This window comes from Rattus norvegicus, chromosome 4 (assembly GCF_021556685.1).
Source record: "Rattus norvegicus strain SHRSP/BbbUtx chromosome 4, alternate assembly SHRSP_T2T, whole genome shotgun sequence".
In the NCBI taxonomy this organism is placed as follows: Eukaryota; Metazoa; Chordata; class Mammalia; order Rodentia; family Muridae; genus Rattus; species Rattus norvegicus.
Window position 1 is genome coordinate 172,549,407 of NC_141537.1, and position 17,923 is coordinate 172,567,329.

The 17,923-nt window shown below is 46.1% G+C and overlaps 1 protein-coding gene across 10 annotated transcripts in view; it reads right to left on the reverse strand.

Moving 5' to 3' along the window:
* Positions 1–17,923, reverse strand: part of Eps8 (EGFR pathway substrate 8, signaling adaptor) — a 173,283-nt gene that overhangs the window by 71,427 nt on the left and 83,933 nt on the right.

Sequence of the window (17,923 nt, forward strand, 5' to 3'; positions counted from 1 at the left end):
TGGTCATGTGGCATTCCACATGGGGGTTTCAGATGTCTAAACATAGCGGGCAAGGAACCCTGGTCCCAAAGGAGACAGCATTTGGCTGTTATTCCTCCCGGCTTTTAGGGGATACGCTGAATCTAACGTCCGGCTAGCACCCAGAAGGAAGCTCAGAGTGTACTGGTACCACAGGTGTTTCCATTTTCACCATCAATATCACGCTACGGACCTGCAAGTGCACTTAAGGATACCCATTGCCTTCTCCTGGAGAGTATGGGAATCCCCTCGCAACAGCTGCCCAGTGGCTGATTTAAGTAGATGCATGAAACGCATTTCTCAAGTCATAGCTGTTAGAACTTGACTTGTGATTGCCAAGGGGAGAGTGACGGGGAACGAATACAGGAAGCATCACTAAGGAAGCACCTTTCCATCAAAGATGTCGCTCGAAGAAAGGAGAAACGGGGTTACAGTCAGAGGAAACCGGCAGGCTAAATTCATAGTAGAAAGTTGTCAGAATCATAGATAGAAACAATGGCGATTTCAGAGTTCCCCTCCTTCGCTCTCCATTGCAGCGGGTGTCGGTTTCCAGTCATGACTGAAAAATCTCCCCTACCCAGTCTTGCTACATCACAATGCCAGCAGCTCCTATCCTATCCGGGCGAGCATCCATTCAGATGCCTTCTCTCTAAATGCACGGCCTTCTTTGTTATTTGAAAGTGCTTCTTTGGATTTGACAGGGGATCTTGGAACATCTTGATTGCAATAAGATTAAAGTGTGTCTCGGTGGAAGATCTGAGAAGGGGGTCTGTCACTAGTGTTTACAGTTTTAACTAAAAGACATGAGACAATGTCTACAGAGACTTTGGGTTTTGTTTGCTTGCTTGTTTGTTCCATTGGTTGGTTGGTCTGGTTTTCAGTTTGTTTCGGTTCTCACTTTATCTTCGAGCCTGGAACTCACTATGTGGACCGCAGAGACCCACCATCTCTACAAGGACTGAGATTAAAGGCATGTGCTGCCTTTAAAACTTAAAAAGCTGAATCCTGGACAGGCCATACAGGGAAACAGAGCTCAAGGGTCTGTCTGGGCTCTAGACAGTTCAAGAACAGCCTGGACATCATAGCAATACTCTGTCTTAAAACAAGTGAAAACCAGTATTTTAAAGAGTTTGGCATGTGCATTAGTGTCAGAGGGCTTGCCTAACCCACACAAGGCTCTAGGTTTGGTCCTCAGCATTAAACAAAAACAATAACAACAACAACAACAACAACAACAAAACAACTTTAATTAAAGTCTACTTAAACTGTAGACAGACTGTGATTATAAAATAAACCTTAAATATTTAAAATAATTTTTGCTTCACAGGAGAGTTATAAAACACACTAATCCACAGAGTTCCGTTATCATTGCCTTGTTGTTAATGTCGCATTAGCACACTGCTTGGGAAATGCTGGCCATCCAGGGTCAACCGCTCATTGTGTTACTGAGCCTGTGTCTCCGTCCATTCCAGGATAAGCTCTGCAGTGTTGTGTCATGCTTAGTCCTTACATGTCCTGGCTCCTGTAGATAGATCTCTCTCCCCTCCCCTTAGCTTTTGGACTCTAGTAGACACTTTGGGTTTACCAGAAACAGCTTGCTACAAACAGCCTTAAGACAGCACAGGCTCTTTCTCTCGATTCTCTGGAAACAGAAGGATCTGTAGGCCAAGCTTCCTCCGACGGGTCTGAAGCCTTTCCCTGTCAAAGGACACGCTGTGCCCAAATTTCCTCCTTCTTTTAGGGATAGCAGTGATCACACTGGGGTTCGTGCTGACAGTCTGACTTCGTCTTGACTACATTTGCAAAGCACTTATCCCGAATGGCAACATAGACACGCCAACCTGTTCCCATGACCCTGGACTGACTCCTTTATGAGGATGCTGTATTCAGACATTCTGTAGAGCTTCACAGCAAACATATGGGCATGCTTATCTCATCACACCAACAGTACTGACTGGTGGTCTGTCATGGTCACATCACTCACAGACTTGGGTCTTACCCGGGTTCCCACTGGTAAGTGGCTTCCTTCCTTCCCACTGTGTGGCTCTACGAGGGAGCAATAGGAAGTTACTCTCTTCTTTGCAGGAAGACTCCACAACTCAAGGGCGGCGGGGAGGGGGGGTCTTCACCAATTACTTAGGATTCTCTCCCATGGGAGATTGTTCTATTCCCACCTGTTTCTTCCTTTATTCTGTGTCTTTATTAATTAAGAGGAAATAAATGACTAAGAAAAGGGCTCCAATTCATTGACTGGAAACCCAATTATTCCTCTCCCGTGAAAGACCTATTTCAAAAGATTCAGAAAGGAACGGAGCTATACTTTAGTTCTGCATGAGGAACGGAATACCAATTTTCAAAAAGAGCAGCGAGGAGAACCAGGGCATGGGCAAGACCCAACCCTGAACAAAGGACCTCAGCGAGCACCACACAGGACGAGCAGAATTTTAAGGAGGAAGCTTCATCCAAGAAGTTCAACTCTCCCAGGAGTGAGAGATTCTACTGTTCAGATTGCTAAGGAGGCACTGGCCATCTTCAACCAGGAGAAGACGAAGCAGAGACTTTGTGACAACTTACTTTCCAGCACTTAGGACTGAGAAATACAGGGGAACGTCACCCCACTCCCCACAACTCATCGCCCAACACTTTTTTTCCCAATGTCTGTCTCCTGTTCTCAACCTTGAAGGCTAATATTCATTGACCAGCCATGAGGTCTACTGCAGACTCCTCCAGCCACTTGCTCCACTGAGCAGTGCCGATCAAATGTCACCAGGGATCGCATGTGGCACATTTGTATTGTTAGGTGACACTTCCTCCCCTGGCTGTGACATCGACGACATTTGTACGGTTCAACATTTTCCCTCAACAAAGGCAAACAGATGAAGAGCTATCGGGGCCTGATGGACACAGGGAGCGTGAGAAGGCAGTGATTCATGCTCTAAGGAGGTCTTAACGAGATTGAGGAGTCTCAATTCACATCCCACTCTGATGTGTAAATGGATTCTCACAGAATTGAGATGATTGATCCTAGCACTAGTCCTCGACCCGCTTAATGCTGCCACCCTTCAACACAGGTCCTCATGTTGAGATGACCCCTAACCATAAAACTATTTAATAGCTATTTCATGACTATAATTTCGCTACTGTTATGAATCGTCCTATAAATATCTGATATATAGTATGATTCGACCCCTAAATGGGTCACAACGTGCAAGTTCAGACCCACACTTAGAGCAAGGGACATTACTGATAAGCACTGTACTGCGGGTAAGTCACCTGTATCTTCTATTCAGCTCCACGTCGTGATCAATGGTTCACAAAGCGAGGAACATTCTTGTATCTCTAAAGCCCACCTTGACCTGAAACTCGGTCTGTAGCCCAGGCTAACCCTGAACTCAGTGCTACAGAAATCCCCCAACTGTTGGGACTACAGGCATGAGTCACATCACCCAGACTGCACAGCACAGTCTAACGACCACAACCTACAAAGAGCTCTGGTCACCTTTCAGCTGCTGATGTTCCCAATTCTTTCTGTTTTCCTAAATAAATCCTAAGTGTATTTAGGTGATTTTAATGTAAAACTCTTATTACTAAGCCACAGACTCCTTTTGCCAAAGCAATGGAAGTCTGTCTTTTAAGACCGTTAATAAGGTTTTACAGCGTAGCCTAATGCAGATGTACACATCACCCAAACACTTCCCATATACCACATAAGAAGACGCTGTGGCCGGGTGGGGAGTGTAGGTCGTCCCATGGTGGAGCACAGCATGGATTCGATGTCCAGCTGCAAAACCAAAGGGGAAGTCTTCATGGTTCGGTTTCTTCTCTTCCTGCCTGACTTCCTGCCAAGATGCTGGATATTCTGAGAGAATGGGTGGCGGCTACACAGTCCGTCCCTTCTCCACAGCACACAGTGGCAGCTGCTGGCACCGAGGCTATGCCAGGCCACGCTCATGCTGAGAGCAGAACTGCAGATATCACGGTGTGCTGAGGTCGTCATGTCGAACGTTCTAAGTCCACGGCAGGCAAGTACCAGAAAATGTGAAACTAAGGAATCACGTTGAGGACTCCTTTTCCAGAGTATTCTGTGCCTTGATATTGTACTCACAAAGACAAAAATACATGTCTTCAAATGGTTTTTTTTCTTTATCTTCAATAATCAAGGTGCTTCAGTGTGCTGTTAGAAATCAGTGTGGGACCAGTGAGATGTCTCAGCAGGTAAACATGCTTGTCCCTCAAGCCTATCAACCTGTTTGCCCTCTGGAGGCCACAGTGGACGGGCAGCCAAGAGTGTCAGGACAACACACACACACACACACACACACACACACACACACACTAAGCACTCATGTTCCCTCAATGAATACACAAATACACAAAATAATGCTCAATACATAGTTCAAAAGAAACCAGATGAGAGCTCCAAAGTCCAGTGGTTAGGACACTGGTAGTTAAAATGAAGTGGGAGGGCGGGGAGGAGAAGGAGGAAGGGGAGGAAGTGGGGGGACTGGTGTGCTGGTATGGTAAAGATAAAAAGAAGGGAAAGGAAAAAGGTCACTTTATTTAACTTTGGCTAGGGGGTGCAGGGGAAGGCCCAAGTTCTCTTCCTACCAAGAAGAGAAATCAAATCTAAAGCAGTTTCCTCTACTCGCTGATGGCCAAGAACTGCCAACAGGCCCTCTAAAGCATCCTAATCTTATGAAGGAATGTGCATGGGAGGGGCGTAAGGAAAGGATTTAGGGGCCAGAGAAATGTCTCAACAGTTACTTACAGGGGTCTGCTTCAGGCCAGAGACATGGCTCAGTAACTGAGTCTCTGTCCCTTCCAGAGGACCCGAATTTGGTACCCAGCATTCAGCACAAATGTCGGGTGAATCCAGCTTAGGGGAGGGTGGTGGCTGTCCAACACTTCGTGTCTCTGACCTCTATGGTCAATCACATACACTTGGCCCTCCCACACACACTTACACACACACAAACATACACATACCTATTTAAAAATAATTTTAAGTGCAATTGCCATTGTTCCAGATGAACCAATTCTAGACCCACAATGTGTGTAACTCCAGCTCCAGGAGATCTAATACCCTTTTCTGGCTTCTGTGGGCATACATACACATGACATAAACATATAGACACACACACAGACACACTCAGACACACACACAGACACACTCAGACACACACACAGACACATACAGAAACACACACACACACACACACACACACACACACACACACACTGCAAAAAAGAGCAGAGTACAAAATTCAAGTACTAAGCAAGAAATGGGTCTAGGAAGTAAAACCGTTTCCAAAACCAACAGAACCAAAGGCAGGCAAGATGACGACTTCAGAGTGCATGCTGAGGAGAGAGAGACATCCAAGGATGGTCGGTGGTACCCAAAGCAGGCAGACAGAATGCAAGGTGACACCCTGAAGCTGGGAAAGGCTAGGCACTGTGTCTGAAGTGGAGCCTCCTTTCCTAGACTGTGAGGCTGAGTCAGGCATGGAGGACTGGGAAGAGCAAAGGGGTGGCCAGGCCCCCCTCCACTGTGATCCCTGAAGACTGACTTCCGCTACAGGAAGTCAACAGTGGTAAGGCTGCAGGAAATGTGAGAATGAGCTTCACCAAGGGCAAGTCACAGTTAGATCAAAACTGTGAGACTAAATTAAGGAAATCGTGTCAGACACAATTAGAAGCATCCAAACATTTGTTAGAAAGATGTTGTGTTAGACAGAGGAAATCCAATGTCTGCTTTCCTCTGGGAATTTTATTCCTACTGTAAAGACACTCTCTCTGACAATCAATGTCTGACCCTCTGATGTTATCTCTCCACTCTTGGTTTTTCTATGCATCATTAATAACCTCCCCTTTATTTTCCACCTGAAATGGGATGCTTTCTGTTATCCCTTTATTTCCTTAATTTTTCTTCTAAACATTTCCACTGTGCATAATAAAGGCTCTTGGAAGAAGTGCCTGCTTTTCTCGAACTCTCTGGTGTTTTTAATCTCCTAGTAGCTTTATTCAACTTTCCGGATAACTTCTTCATTTATCACAAAAAAGATATTCCTGGCCACCCAGATTCATTAGAACAACCCACGGGTCTTTCGTGTCCTCCTTGGATACTGGGTTTCTGCATTTTTATGGCCCTAATCTGCCATTTTCTGTAGTTTGGTAAACATTAACTATTAGTTCATGGAAAGTTCAGGAGGAAAGTCACCTCCACTGTGAACATGAGCCATACAGGTGGACTATGAAATATGAGTCCAAGTTTATACTAAAATAAAGGTACCATGGCAACCGGAGTGGAAGGAACAGGAAAACCAAGGACATTTACATCTATCAGAGTCAGCTGCATACGGGAACTGCTTCAGTTATTATGTCAACAGGCACGGTCGCAGACCACAGGACATACCTAGCGGGCAGAGTGAGGCACTACCCCAGTGAAACAGGGCTGGTGGCTTATGAGGAAGCTTCGGCTCGCATTAGTCTTCTAGGAAATAAGCCATCGCTTTAACCGTGCCCCAGAAGTGGGAGCCTAAATGAGTCCCGAAGTTCACCCTCGGGTACAAAATTGCTAATTTACACATTCGATTATTAGATGTTTCACTGGTTTGCTTTCTTGCTTGTATTAGGTAAAGCTCACAGGAGTGACTAAAACTTGGAACCCATTCTTTATGTGTTGACCCAAAACGAGCACGGTGACAGCCCTCATTCACCTCAGATTCACATGGCCAGAGAAAGTCTTATGAAAATCTTCTGGGGGCCATTTACTTATTCACACAGTAATAGCAGTTGAAGAAAAAGTTAATTAAGGCCAGTAAGTTAGGGATTTATTGATCACATTGTTGAAAGTGCCTTCTAAATATTTATGTGCACAGCCACAGGCTAATGTGACTTTTAGCCTGGGGCTGAGAGGCTCCTTTGGAGCAGAGGGTGATGGTTGATATAGTCTCATGTTCAGTTGAAGTGCTGCTATGAGTGACCGATGCGTCACACCCCACCTGCGGGGCTCCACAGCACAGGAAAGACAGGGCAGAAGAACCTACATGAGGATAGAGATGGGGGCGTGGGACAGATGCAGCCACACAGATATGGAGCAGCCGTCGTAGCCATGAGCACACAACAGCTGTGGTACCCGCACAAAGGTGGGCCCTCCGACTTCCCGTCATAGATGCAGGAGATGCTCATGAGACCCCACCCCTACCAGAGGAGTTAAGGGCTGGTAATGGTTGCTGAAGGAAGGGGTGTCCTTTTCTCTGACAGTGTAGCTTCTGAGGACTAATGGGGAAGAAAAGGTCCTGAGAGATAGGAAGGGTATGTATAATATACATGGATATAAACACATGGTTTTGTTTATAGATGAAACTGTGTAGGGACCTAGAGATGGTTCAGTGGTTGAGTGCTCGCTACTTTTGCAGAAGACCAGTTTGGTTTCTAGCACCCTTGTGAGATGAGTAATAGTCACCTGTCAGATGAAGTCACCTGTAGGTGAAGACTCCATACATGTAGCATCAAACATCCACCTCTCCCTCTCCTTCTCCCCCTCCCCCCTCCCCCTCCTTCTCCCCTCCCCTCCCTCCCTCCCTCTCTCTCACACACACACACATCAATAAAAATAAAGGAAAAAAAGAAAATAAAGTCTTTTACATCATGAACATTTCTATTGATTAATAAACAATAGTAAATACGGCTTTCATTGTGGGAAGGAAGGCTTCTCCCCAAACTTCAGAGTTAACATGACAGCAGAAAACACATGACCTGAAGTAAACATAGGTCCAGCTGACCACATCATTAAACTAAACCCAAGAATGCTCATTTGTTTAGAACTTAAGTCTGCCAGCCCCTGGGCCAGGCACTTATACTGTGTCATTTCACTTAATTCTTACCAACTTAAAGAGGCCAGAAAAACCTCTTACTGCCATTTTAGTGATCCTGGGGCTTATAAAAGTTATTTACAAAGATTCAAACTATAACTTGGCTGTGATGTCAATAGTTATTCCATAAGAGGGCTAAGATTCAACACCTAACCCTAGGTTAAGTCCTATTTTTTAAGTCCTATTAAATAACAGTATTTCCTTTTCATTAAAGGCCACTCACTTACTGTGGCTAAAGCAATGCGAACAGCAAAAAAGTTAAAATCAAAATGGCCTTCGTAAATCAGAACTCGACACTAATCCAGCATTGATCAGCATCAGCCAGCCCAAGCCCTGACCCATTCACTCATCAGATGTCCCCGACTGGGTTCTACAGATGCCTGAGGTTGTTGCTGGGAACTGAACTCTGGTCCTCTGCAAGAGCAACACGTGCTCTTAACACTGACCTTTCTCCCCAGCCCATGCTGTTGTGGGCTGGTGGGGGTGGTCGTTTTAGAAGGCAGGGTCTCACTCTGTAGCTCAGGCTATCCCAGAGCTCACTAGGCTGGTGTTGAACTCTCAATGAGTCTCCTCTCTCAGCCTCCTGAGTGCCCTGATTACTGGTGTGAACTACAATGACAGGCTCAGAGTTGAAGAATCGATCACACCAGAACCACTCAGCATGGGAGCTGAGCACTCACATTGTAGAAAGCCAAGATTCCTGAGGATCTGGACGTTAGATTTTTACTAAATCAGCTTAAATGCAAACATAAATTGCTAATAAGACTAATGCCTACCATGAAGGTTAGGGCAGATCTATACGTTTATTCTGTAGGAGATAAAGCAGCCATGATTCCTGCTGTGGACATAGGTGAGTGTTCTCTAAGGACAGTGTGTACAGACACCACCACTGGCCTTCGGTGCTACTGGGAGGCAGCAGAACCTTTAGGGGGGATGCGATAGAAGGAAACTGGAACACTGGGGTCATGACCTGACATTGTGCGACCTGCTCTCTCCGTCTGCTTCCAGTTGGCATGGTGTGGTGGTTTAATGTGTGACCCATGGGGAATAGCACTATTAGAAGGTGTGGCTTTATTGGAGGAGGTGTGGCCTTGTTAGAGAAAATGTGTCACTGTGGAGGGGGCGCTTTGAGGACTCGTATATATGCTCACGGCTGGCCAGTGTGATCCAAAGCCTCCTCCTGGCTGCCTCTGAATGAAGGTGTAGAACTCTTGGCTTCTCCAGCACCGTGTCTGCCTGCATGCTGCCAGGCTTCCTACCATGATGACAATGGACTGAGCCTCGGAAACTGTAAGCCAGCACCAATGAAATGTTTGCCTTTATAAGAGTTACCTCGGTCATGGAGTCCCTTCACAGCAGTAAAACCCTAACAAAACACAAGGAAATAGTCATCTCCTGCCACATGCTTCCAGGAAACCACTGGGGACTACATCACCTTGGTGGGGGAATCTTGATTTAGAATCACCTGGGAGACCTGCTTCTCACTGTATTTGTGAGGGCATTTCTAAGAGGCTTATCTGAGGCTGAATGACCCATCCTGAACCCGGGTGGCACTATTCCATGGACTATGGTCCCTCACTAAATGAGAAGGTGAGAGTGAGCTATGAACAAGCATGGTCTCCTCTCTGCGTCCTGAGGGCAGATGCAACGTGACCAGCTGCCTCGCACTCCTGCTTCCCATCCTCACATGATGGTAACACCTTCGAACTGTAACCCAAAATAAATCCTTCCAAGCTTAAGTCGTTTTGGTCACAGCAATGCAAAACCTAACTAATGCAGGAACCACAGGTCCAAAGGAACCAGGGACAACTTATCATGTACCTAAACACCAAGGACATCCTTTCTTGCTTATAAATTGATTCTCTTAGGTTCTATGTCACAGTTACGAAAAAATTCGCTAGTACAGTTCCTATCTTCGAGAAACTTAAAATCTGGCAGGAGAGCGGCATAAACTAACATAAACTAACATAAACTAACGCAGACTATGCAAATGGCTTTACTCTCTTAGAAGAAAAACATTATGAAAGCCGCCCTCGACAAGGGCATATACATGCATAGCGACTCACACCTGTTTATGCTCTTTGAAGAATATAGGAAGCCAAGACCATAATTCTGATAAAGCTACTTCAGAATCTCCACATTTCATATTCAGGACCTATACATCTGTTATGTGTCTGGTGCTTCTCGGCGGGTGTACGAAAAAATGAAATTCTGCCGTTAAAGAAACGTATGCGAAATTAAGATCAAGAACACTGTTAACGATTTCAGGTGTTTGTCTGAAAATAAGGAACCGGAGGAAGGCAAACAGAGATGGAAAATCACACAAAACAGCTACTGTAAGATGTGAAATGCTAACGTTGAGTGCACCAGCTTTAAGCGCCTGGGTGTGATGGATCAGGAAACCGGAGACAATCAAGCTCCTGTTCTCCCCAGGCAGAAACGGGACTGTTTTTCATGGCAGCTCGTCTACCCTGAAGCTACTGTCAATTCATAAGCTCTCAAGAAATATTTGCCAGAAATTACATTCTTAAACCTGAGCACCAGGAATTAACAGAGCAAAACTGCAACACTCTGTAGTCCTTTAAAAGATGCAAAATGAAAGTGTTTGGATCAGCGAGAGGAAAGGCTCCCAGGTCACACCGTGGGTGTCCGTGGGGTGCAGGCGGATCTGTGGTAAGCAGGCTATGGGAGGCCGGCAGGAAGAGGGAACCTGGGAAGTATCTCCAGGCAAGTCCTTCTTTCTCTCCATGTCTATAATTCCCATCCCTAAGCTACTGGGAAAAAGCAAAGAATGAAAAACTTGAAAAGAAATGCATAGGATTATAGATGAAATGAGGAATCTAAGACTAAGACATCAGGGCTGGAGACAAGACTCAGCAGTTGGGAGCACTGACTGCACTTGCAGAGGACCTGGGCTTAATTCCCAGTTCCCACATGGTGCCTCACAACCATCAGTAACTCCAACTCCAGGAGATGCGATGCCCTCTCTGACCTCTGTGGGCACCCGTACACATGCGTTACACACCAACCTAGATACATACATATACATACGCAATTAAAACGAAAGATATACTTAAAAAGCAATAAGTCGTTTTTTTTACAAAGAATTTCAAGTTGCCAACTTTTCTAAACAGAAGTCCTTCTAAATTAATTCCAGGTCTCTGCTAAATGAACTGGGTAGTAAGAAAACTGTCCCAATTTTCAGCCAAATGAGTTTGTAAAATCTATACACCAAGGGGACTAAACTTTGCCAGTGTTGCAAACCAAAGTAACACAGAGAAGGAGGAGGAGGAAGAGGAGGAGGAGGTAGAGGAGGAGGAGGTAGAGGAGGAGGAGGTAGAGGAGGAGGAGGAGGAGGAGGAGGTAGAGGAGGAGGTAGAGGAAGAGGAGGAGGAGGAGGTAGAGGAGGTAGAGGAGGAGGAGGTAGAGGAGGAGGAGGAGGTAGAGGAGGAGGAGGAGGTAGAGGAGGAGGAGGAGGAGGAGGAGGTAGAGGAGGAGGAGGAGGAGGAGGTAGAGGAGGAGGAGGAGGTAGAGGAGGAGGAGGAGGTAGAGGAGGAGGAGGAAGAGGAGGAGGAGGTAGAGGAGGAGGAGGAGGAGGTAGAGGAGGAGGAGGAGGTAGAGGAGGAGGAGGAGGAGGAGGAGGTAGAGGAGGAGGAGGAGGAGGTAGAGGAGGAGAAGGAGGAGGTAGAGGAGGAGGAGGAGGAGGAGGAGGAGGGTCCTTCACTTGTGTGATCATCAGTCACAATCACAGTAACACCATGAAGTAGGAACATCCCTGGTGGACTCAGAAGGGAAATCAGGCGTTTAGTAAGAAGCCCCATGGGGCCTAGAGTTACTACTAAGTACAAGAAGTGGAATAAACTCCACCAGTCTGCCACATAGAGGAATGAAACAGTTTGATACATTTATTACACACAGATTCCACAGATGTCCTACAAAGGGTCTGATGACCTAGCTTGACTGCTAATCAGTAAAGCAGAGCTCTGGGTTACGTAAGTTTATGTCACAGGGGTAAGGGACACTGAGGACGCTGGAAAGAGGATTCAGATGAAGGTAGGTGTGGTTCAGGATGAGGAACGTAGGGCCTAGGATTTCGCAAGAGCAAGAGTCCTGAAAGGGCACAGTGCCATCGTGACCTCGCCTTGGCTTTTACTGCCGGCTTTCCAGTGGCCCGTTTGACAAAGCATGGGGGCAAACGAATGATTCTGAACAATATATGTTATTTAAAATGTTTGCGACAGTAGCTAAATGAGGTAAAATGGCCACAGAGCCGTAGTTCCCCAAACTGCTCCTTTGAACATTACTTCCATGAATTAGTAGACTAAATTACATTTTTAACACTTCTCCCAAATTTGAGGGTGCTGCATACATGTGTGTATGGGTGTATTATGTACATATTTATACGTGTATATTTGTATGTATGTGTACATATGTATATGTATTTATATGTGTGTATATATGTTTGTACACATGTGTATGTATTTGTGTGTGCGTATGTATGTGCATGTGTATGTGTGTATATGTGTGTGTGTGCGTGCCTGTGCGTGCTCGTGCACACGCATGCTTACAAGCATGCTGTGGAACTGCTAGGAGGCGAAGCCTAGCAGGAAGGCAGGAGGAGGTGTCTAAGGGCATGCAGCTGAAAGCTGTTAGTCCTGGTTCTAGCCTTTCTCTCTGGTTCTAGCCTTTCTCTCTGCTGTCTGGCCCACAGACTCCCACACTGAATTGTTCCTGCAGGCCTTCCCTGTGGGAACAGAAAACTTTTGAAACTCTGAGCCAACATAAACCTTTCCTTGAGTAGTTTCAGTGGGACACCCCAGTCATCCCACCGTGGCTCAGGAGTAACTAACACCCCCCTGCCATTATACCCTCTCCCCCTCCAGCTCTCCTCACTGTCCGGTGACAAGTGTCATCCTGGCAGAACCCTGCTTGCTGGTCCTTCACAGGGGACATTTCAGACATCCGTGTGATGTAGGGTTGCACTGGGGTTAGAAAGAATGTGGGATGAGGAGGCCAATACGATCGCTGGTTTTTCAGTGTGTTCCCATCTCTGCTCTTGGATGTGTCACATACACTCACAGACTTCCAGGTAGTACTGATCTAACGGGACAGTCCCTTTGTAAAGGTGCCATGCAGCCTTACACTTCCTTAGACTTGGCAAAAGCCACAGGCTAGCCTAGTGGTCTGCTTGGAGCTCGTAAGTTTACCTGCACAGGTCACCGCCAGTAGAGTGGCGTAAAACATGGTCTAGAAGGTGTGTATGTACGACCACTTGTCTTTGGAGTGAGGGAGGAAACAGAAAGATGCGTTCTTCTCTTGGGTCCCACAAATCTTGACCATAACACAAAGGGTGTGGCTGCTGGAGATTCTGTCTTTTGTTTTGTAAAAACCTTCCCTCCTAGAGCTGAGAATCCCTTCTCAAAGCCCTTAGCTGGGAACTTTCTGCTCAGTCAAGGGCTGAGCCATTCTACTCCAAGATGATAAAGTGGAAATTTTTCTAGGAAACAAACCAGCATTCGAATTTTTATAAGATACGGGGGGTGTGGTTTATAAGAATGGTGCTTAATCTCAGAAGCAACTGTTGAAACCTCAGAGAAGCCCAGGGCTGCCAGCAGCCAGCATGGTCCCTGCCTGGGAGGAAACTGGAAAAGCCTACAGTGACTGCACCAGAAAGAAAAGCCAATGCTGTCAGCTAACCCAAGCCCAAGTGCTTGAGATTAAAAAACTAGAAAAGGAAAAATTATCAGTCTACTAGTGTAAACAAAAAGGGCAGACACACCCCGACCTACAGAGCCCTGTGCCTATCTGGTGGGCTTTGTAGACCTTACAAGGGCTCACACTACAGCAGTTTACTCTTAGAAGAGAAACGTGGCTCTGGTCCTATTGCTCTTTCCTGGGACAGTGCTGGGAGACCAGGGCGGGGCATGCTGGAGCGCACCTTTAACCCAGCACTTGGGAGGCAGAGGCAGGCACATCACTCTGAGCTCAGGGTCAGCCTGGTCTACACGGCAAGCTCCAGAGAGCTTTGTATCTTCTGGAGTTGGAGTTACAGGCCATTGTGAGCTGCCCAGTGTGGGTGCTGGGGACCAAACTCAGATCTTCCAGAAGTGAAGGAACTGCTTACTAACAGCTGCGCTATCTCTCCACCTGCCTCCGTCCCTCCTTTGAAGATTTCCCCAGGGAAGTCAACAGTGAGAACATCTAATTGTTCTCCTTCATATCCACAATAAAACCTTCTCCTCAGCCAGACCTTGGAGCGTACCTCGTTCTCTCACTCAGTAACCATACAGCATGAAGTTAGCAGGTGTTTTTTTTTTTTAAATGTTGCAGTAAAGAACCACTCTCCATGATCCTCTTCTATACAAGGCTACCATGTGGTTAGACTGGTACACACAGTCTTTAGAAAAATAATCCCCACGCTATCAGAATGTTAGAGATGCATGTGGAAACTCAAAAGATTTGTGTGTGTGTGTGTGTGTGTGTGTGTGTGTGTGTATGGGGGGGTTGGCCAAAATAAATGCTGCTTACCAATTTTCCTCCAAATTTTACACTAGCATCTGATTCACCTCCTGTCCCCCATCCCCCACCCTCCCTTGAAGCAAAAGTGTTATGGAGGGGAAACTAGTTTAAGGGTGCAGGACTGAGTTGAGATCTTTTTTTAAAAAGAGCTCTCTCTGGGCCACACTCACTAACACACTCTGTGCGAGCGCACACAGTCACAAAGCCTGCTGTCGGCATGGTACGAGGTCAAGCCTGATGGAACATTCGCTTGGAAAAGCAGAACTCTGGGTGAAAGTCAGCCTGTTTCCAGCAAGTCCAAGACTGACTCAGAGGAAAAGTGCCGTCCACTGACTCACTCACCCACTTCCTGGAACGCCCAGTGCTTTTCTTGGACGAGAATCTGCACACCAGCACCGTCCCAGTCCAGTTCTGAGTAGACAACAGAGAGCCTAACACAAAACCGCCCAAAACACATGAACTCCCCAAGACTAGTGTTCAAAGCAGAGTGCGTTCTGTAAACAGGCAATACCTGGTCCTGAGGGTGAAGACATTCAGCCAAACGCATATGGCAAGGATACGACAGAAAGCACAGCACCGGGCCGGCCTTCACACGCTTCCCTCTTTATAACGTAATTTCTCATGGTAAAGAAAAAAACGTATAGTTTTTACCACCAAAATTAAAAATGCAGTTGATTCCAAAAAATTTAATCTTTTGTTGTGGTAGGTGTGTGTGTGTGTGTGTGTGTGTGTGTGTGTGTGAATGTGTGTATATACATGTCTGTCTGTCTGTCTGTCTGTCCGTGTCTTTACATCTGTGTGAAGGGAAAGCAGGTTTTCAGCAGGCCTGGTGTTCATTAAGTAGTCTGAGCTATAGACCAGCCAACAAGCTTCAGGGACTCACCTATCCCTACCTCCCCAGCGCTGGGATTAGAAGCACACACCATGCCCAGCTTGTTTTAACATGGCTTCTTGGCATCAGACTGAGATCCCTGCAAGCTCTTTGCCAAATGAGCTATCTCCTCAGGCCCCCAAAACATCTGCCTTTATCTTCTAAGTATCTGTTTTCTCCTCTCTGAATCAACTGTGTAACACTAACGCTTAAAAAACATTTGCAGAAACCACAATAACAGGTATGAAACCCACGGGTGTGCCAAACGGGGCTATAAAATCTTTGCATGTTTCAATACGGTTGGTAATCAGAAATCTTCTAAAGAGGCAAGTGCCATTATCTCTATTTACAGGAAGCTGAGGCACATGGTAAAGAAATACCTCATCCACCATCACCAAGGTTGAACACAGTTAAAGACTTCAACAAAGACAGATAAATGCAAACGCCAAGCCCTGGGTCTCCAAGTCTGACCTGGTCTATGAGCCTCGCCTTTTAGGATAGGTAAGATGTTAAGAGGATATTCCCCCTTCTAACACTCGCGCGCACACACACACACACACACACACACACACACACACACAAACACAGACACACATACACAAACACATAAACACACACACATAAACACATACAGACATACACGTACACACACACATAAACACAGACACATAAACACATACAGACATACACGTACACATAAACACACACACATAAACACACACAAACACACAGAGACATACACACACATAAACACGGATATATACACATCAACACATACACACAGACATACACAGACATACACACACACATAAACACATACAAACACACACACAGACATACACACACATCTAGATCCATGTGTCTCTTTCATACATTTGTCTAAACATCCCTGTGTGACTTCTCTGTCAGTGGAATTGAGTCCTTCTGGTTTCATTGCTCAGCCAGATGGAGATCAGCCTCTCTTGTTTGTGAGCTCCACATATTGGCAATGCCGCACAGATTTATTAAAAACACTAGCAGGATCCTGTCCTCCACAGGGCCCTTGGGGAAGAAAACTACACATAACATTTCCATCTTCCGAATAACAAGCAGTTATACCGGACCATGCTGTTTGTTTCCTCTGGAGTAATCCATCCTGGAAAGAGTTCAGACATCTGAGGGCTCTAGAATTTCACTTTCCGCAAGAAGACTATCCTCTTACACACAAGTCAGCTGCCGAGAAGCCCGTGCTATCTGTAACCAGTTCTCCAGAGTTAGCTTAAGCGTTATATGGTTATGTGTTCTAGTACCGAATAAGTGAGCACTTGCGAGGAGGTAAGGCAGAATGACACGTGCTCCGAAATACACCACGGCACTGTGACTTTAGAAGAATGCAGAGCAGGCAATGTCATGGGCACAAATTTATCCACTTCGGAGAAAAAAACGACTTCCCAGTCGGGGGTACTAAATATGTAAAGTACACTTGGCAGCCACCAGGCCTGGTGTGATTCTAGGGCCAACAGTGTCACCCTGCTTCCTTAAAACATATCTATTACCCAAGCTGCACAGGGGATGCAAGTGTACTTATGGAAATGAATTCATCCTTTCAAGTTAAAACATTTGTGTTCCTCGGAAACCGCTATTAAGCCATAAATGCTCCCGAGAGCAATAACGTATTATACCATAAACATGTAAGAATTATCAGATAATTTCACCAGAATAGTGAGACTCTGGGGGTTCAAATGCCTAAGAAGCCAGTGTCCCCAGAAACAGAAGAAATATGCTTCTGACAGATGCAGTAGTGAGCTACTGGAAAAGAAAAAAAAATGGCTGTTTAACATTCTCAACTACACCCAGCAGCTAAATCCTGCTAGGAACGTGAAAGAAAATAGCAGCTTACGCAGGGAAAGCTTATTTTACAGAGGAAAACCTACTATGATGTGGCACCCAAAGCCACCTCATTTAGGGGAAATGTATGGCCTACAAGACGTGCCCTGCATGAAGACATACAGAGCAGACGTGCTGCCTGCAGGAACATCCGGGCTAGCAAGGCAGACAGGTAAGTGGAACACAGGTTAGCAACGCTGTCATTGTGACCAGCAACATCCTATGGACCTGTCCTCCCAGAAGCAGCTGTCAGAGCATATCCTACAGGAAGTAGGTTGGCACCGCAGGGGGCCCACTGGCGTGGATGTGGGCAGTCCCGGAGCAGGTCCCAAACATTTATTCAGTGTGCCTCTCACAGCAACTGGTACAAAGAGAAGAAAAGGAGGAAGGGACGCCTAATGGCAGATCCTGAGGGGCCTTGTGGAACATCTGGGGAACAGCTCTGGAAATGTTAAGTCCAACGACAACTACCTGTTTATTATTAGAGTTTAAGAAAATATCTGGGGTTGGGGATTGAGCTCAGTGGTAGAGCGCTTGCCTAGCAAGCCCAAGGCCCTGGGTTCGGTCCCCAACTCCGAAAAAAAAGAAAAGAAAAAAAAAAAAGAAGAAGAAAATATCCCTGGGGGTATCTCCGGAGTGGGGGTGGGAGATTGTTTCGGGTGCTCAGAGTTCACTAATTTTGAGATGATTTTATCGGATTCTTTCATTTCGGTGGGGAGCATCTACACTCTACCCTATGTATTATTTTAAAACACAAAAGCAACTAAAGCAAGCC